This window comes from Montipora capricornis, chromosome 10, assembly GCF_036669925.1.
Source record: "Montipora capricornis isolate CH-2021 chromosome 10, ASM3666992v2, whole genome shotgun sequence".
NCBI classification, from domain to species: Eukaryota; Metazoa; Cnidaria; class Anthozoa; order Scleractinia; family Acroporidae; genus Montipora; species Montipora capricornis.
In genome coordinates this window covers 23,112,577-23,117,576 of record NC_090892.1, presented here as the reverse complement: position 1 = coordinate 23,117,576, position 5,000 = coordinate 23,112,577, and the positions used below count along the sequence as shown (strand labels likewise).

The 5,000-nt window shown below is 39.3% G+C and overlaps 1 protein-coding gene across 2 annotated transcripts in view; it reads left to right on the top strand.

Annotated features, from left to right (window-relative positions):
• LOC138019719 (histamine H2 receptor-like) overlaps positions 1-5,000 on the top strand; it is a 27,551-nt gene that overhangs the window by 7,694 nt on the left and 14,857 nt on the right. For both annotated transcript variants that reach the window (XM_068866596.1, XM_068866595.1), the window contains one exon: positions 1-42. This exon is cut by the window's left edge and continues 26 nt beyond it. The gene's annotated coding sequence lies outside the window, so the exon portion shown is untranslated. The remainder of the gene's footprint in view (positions 43-5,000) is intronic.

Below are 5,000 nucleotides of genomic sequence, written 5' to 3'. Positions count from 1 at the left end.
CGGTCTAGTCGGCGTAGGGCTCAATCTCGGGCTTTTGTCAGGGTAAGTCGAGTTTCACCTTGACGCATGTCCTTGCTGGGTAACATGAAGTCGTTGTACCATAAAATGCATTCAATATGACAATGAAAATAGCTTCAAATTAACTGATGGGGGAAGAAATTGTTTTGGTTCCGGGATATTGTTTTATTTGATGGGTGTTTGACCGTCGCTCTGAGATATGTCCAGGATTGAAAGCGTTAGGAAAAATATGTTAGCAAAAGTTTCCAAAAATTATAGCAAAAAATGATTAAAACTAATTGCTTTGTGAAATAACTGTAACAATTATCCAAAATATCGCAAGAGTAACTACTGAATCGGGAAAGGAAAAACAAAGGCCAAAAGGTTACTCATTAAGGTGCAAATATCGCAGAAATCGCAAAGTAACAAGGATTTTACAAACACGGTAATATCGTTGCTAACAATTTTCTCAAAAATCGCAAGAACAGAAAACGTAGCAAGAGACAAAACGACGCAATGACGAAGAGAAAGAGGGCCTCTAAAAGCCTCAAAAATCGACGGCAAAAATTGTGGCTAACAAGAATCGCAAATATCGCAGAAACAGCAAGTTTAGAAAGAGAGAAAACGCCAGAGTGACAAAGGCAAAGAGGGGCTCTCAGAAAGTCGCAAATATCTCAAAATCGCAAAAGTAACAAGGATTCTACAAACACGGTAACATCGTTCCCAACAATTTCCGCAACAATGGCAAGAACAGTAATTTTTAACGAGAGGCAAAACGACTCAGTGACGAAGGCAAAGAGGGGCCCTCATAAAGCCGCAAAAATTGACGGCAAAATCGTTGTTAACAAGTATCGCAAATATCGCAAAACCAGCAAATTTAGCACCAGAGAAAACTCCAGAGTGACAAAGGCAGAGGGACCCTCACATAGCTGCAAGTATCGCAAAAATTGCAAAAGTAACAAGGATTTTACAGGCGACGGCAAAATTGTTGTTAGCAATTATCGCAAACAAGAGTTTTCCTCATCCTCCCTAAGATTCTTGTTTTAAGAAACTTGGGTGGAGGTCTTTTATTTTTGAGTCGTATAGTCACATAAATTAAATCATGGTCTGATATGCCCATTGGGAATACTCCAGGAGAGGTGATCAGATCTTTTTGTGTGGTTAGAATTAGATCGATCAGCGTCGTTGTCGTAATTGTTGATCGTGTAGCATCTTGTTTCACGTTTTGCATATTAAATGCCTCGAAAATTGATCGTAGTTTCCATGTTTTTGGATGCTGAGTAAAAAAGTCGCAGTTAAAGTCGCCAAGAAGAAAAATGTTAGTTGTCTTTTAACCAAGCTTTTGCAAGCGGTTTGCTGATGCGGTCAAAAAATAGGTTGTCATCTGGAGGCCGGTTCATTACAGAGAAGAGTGTCAAAGTATACTGGCTATTTTGACTTGGAGCCAGATCGCTTCTAGGCCCTCAATGAATAAATAAACCCTTTCGATAGACAGCCTGAACGTGCTCTGCAACGTATAAAGCACAGATTGCACTCACGTGATAGGACGGCCATGTTGGTGCCAAAATAATAGAAAAATGTAGCTTAAGTTTTGCATAATAATGGTAGTCAAATTCCCAAAAGACTTTTTTGCTATTGTTCTTTCCACCAACATGGCCGCCGTGACGCGTGACGTCAGGTGCAATCAAAGAATATCTAACTTAGTATCCGAGACGGTTTTGTCCAGGTGTGATTTCGCAAGAGCGAGTAACTCGAATTTGCGTAATGATTGAAGTCATCTTAATGAGCGACCCTCAGGATTTTACCTGAAGTTTGTGCTAATTGCTGGACCAGGTCTGACAGGTGACTTCCACTATCTTTATCTTCGCTAAGGGGATCGAGCGGCATAGTGGCTTGCGTTGCGAACATTGACTGATAAAACGACTCATCAGAAAGTGAAGTACCGGTAAAAGATAGAACTGTTGTCAAATTACAATTCGCCGTACTAGCCCTCTCCGATAATTGTGTTAAACAAGCTTTGCAGGTCCACTTCTTCGAGTTCCATACTTGAATAAGTTTGTATTCTTTGCCCCTTACTTGTCCACATTTCATGTGATAGTCCTGACCGCACAAGTTACATTGTACTGCTCGACGATTACGAGCGATTGTTTTCGAGCAAACTTGGCGTGTAGTTTTTGCGCTGGTAGGACCAGGATTTGGGTTTACATCCCCACTGATTACTAGGCGAGTTAACTGAAAAGTTGACATCGCGTTTGTGTATCGATTAATTCTTGTGACGAAGAAGCCTTTGACTCTAGTTTGCCGGGTCCAAGGTGCCGTCTGTGCTTCGTTAAAGGCGAAGACACTGCTCTAAGTAAAATCCGGTTCTGCTTAGCTACATACACATTTACATCCGGTTCCAGGTGCTGAATTGCTTCAAAGCGATATTGAACCCTAACCCTAACATGAAACCAGTGCGAGGTGAAGACAAATAGAGATCTTGCTAGATGGATTAGCTTTCCCCCGCGTGAAAATCAGCATAACCATTGCATCGTTAGATAAATAATAATGTTGGTATAAAAAGGTGAAAGGATTATGTTGTTCACAACGATTTTGATATTTTTGCCATTACTGAGACCTGGCTCAACCCTGTAGATTGTGATGACTTTGTGATTGGAGGTCTAATTCCAAATGGCTATCGCTTTTTACACTCAGCTCGTGAAGGGAGCTTCGGAGAAGTCGGATTGCTTTTCAAGAGTTTACTGAAAGTTAAGCAAACATCTATGGATTATTTGAACGCTATCACTTCTTTTGAGGCCATGGAAGTTGAGGTCGGAGTTAATTCCCTAATTGTTTCCATCCTTAACGTCTATCGTCCTCCACCGTCATTTGGAAACAATCTTTCTACCAGCCTTTTCATGAATGGATTTTCCTCTCTTTTGGAATCTTAGATTATTAAGACTGGCTCACTTCTGATCGCTGGTGACTTTAGTTTTCATGTTGATGACACATCTGATGCTTTTGCTGCAAGTTTCCTGGGTTTGCTGGAATCTTTTGATACGCGACAACATGTTCATAGCTATACCCACCGATCTGGACACACCTTTGACTTAGTCATATCTTGCAGTGCTGAAAGCATTTTAAACGTTACTTCAGTTGATGATTTCTCTATAATATCGGATCATTACACTGTCTGTGCTGATCTTCAATTTGTTAAAGTACAAGGGAGGATTACGTTTTTGGAAACGTTGGCCGTGTGGCACTTATATTTGAACAGTCGTAACTGATCAGAGTGCAATGTGAAGTGCTAGGTTTCTATCCCATATGAACCATGATTAGCCCTACTGATGGGCCCACACATGGACAGAGAAAAACTCTGACCAGGGTGGAAATTGAACCCACGACCTTCGGGTTAAATCACCGCTGCTCTACCGACTGAGCTACATGGTCAGACGGGAGCAGGCCGTGGGAACTGAAGATGTTAAAGTCACAGCAATGAACATGTACTTATATTTGAACAGACTTAACTGACTCGAGTGTAATGTGAAGTGCTAGGTTTCTAACCCCATAAAACCGTGCTCGAAAGGTTAAAGCCATCGAGCAATTTAAGCAAGACAATGGACTGTCTCTTCTTTTATCTGATTCAGTCTAGTAACTTACTTAGGCTTCTCCACGGCCACGGCCCGATACGTCGTATAAGTTGAATAAAAAGGGAAATGTCAGTTTGAGGGGTGGAAAGAAGTGATGACCGTTACAGTTGTATGCTTAGATACCTGGCCTTTAAATGAAAGTGAGGCTAGTGTTGACCTTGTTATGATACAGGCCTCCCTCCTTTTCATATGTTAATGATGTTGTTGTCAGGCTAATTAGTAAGAATTTACATAAGAAAAGCAGTGAGGTTAGGCTAAGGTCAACTCCAGCCTCACTTTGATACATTGGCCAGGTAACTAAGCGCACAACTGTGAAATGGTCTATTCTGCCTGTTTTCATTTTTTGTACAGCGGTAAGCTTGTCATATTAAGATGGGATATTGCGTCGTGTAATTGTTACGAAATGTCCAATGTCATTTTGAGGGATGGCCATGAGTGTTGGCCTTTAGCCTGTACGTTAAGTTTTCCCATTTCTGGTGTAGAGAACAGTAGGCTATGGCACATTATTGTGTTCTTTTTTGCTATTATGCTTTTATTTATTTTATTTATTTTATTTTAAATGCAATTTTATTTACAGGACGAACACTTTCGCTACTTACAATACTAAAATTATAGTTACATACATTTACATTTACATTGCTCTGCTCATACTTATCCTATTTATAGCAGCACTAATTACAATACATATAATACAATATCCAATCACCTAATTAAATGACAGTTGGCTTACTTACACTTTTAATTAGATTTTACAATGCACTGGCTAAAGAAACTTAACATATATTGCATAAATTAACAACGACAAATTACCCACACACATTACGTTTTTACAACGCTACTGTCCGTGTATTATTGGTGCCATTCATAAATTTCCACTGCAATACAACTTTTAAAATGATAATAGTAATAATAATTAAGTTACATGGTGCTATGAAAAATCAAACATTTAACATTTTGCTAAGTTGTCGATATATTTTCTCCATTTAAGATTATGACTGGACTCTTTGTTATTTGATTTCATAACCTGTGATTCTAATTGATATACATAAGCCAGGGTTTTACAAAACACTCTAAAGGACGGGCGAATGCTTAGCCTATTTTTCCGGCATTCATAGATGTATTTTTTAGCTACAATTAACAGGTGATTGAGCAGCAAGAAATCTTCTTCTCTATCCCAAATCCCAATCAATCTTAGAAAGTCCATCTAAAGCTATGTTTACATTCCTACACCTACAAATAAAGTCCAGCCAAAAATCATTAGTGAATGGACATGTGATCAATAAATGTTCTAGGGACTGGCTCTCTGCATCACAAAAAGTACATAATGGTGAAGCTATCAAACCAATTTTGTGTAGAAAAGCATTTGTTGTTAAG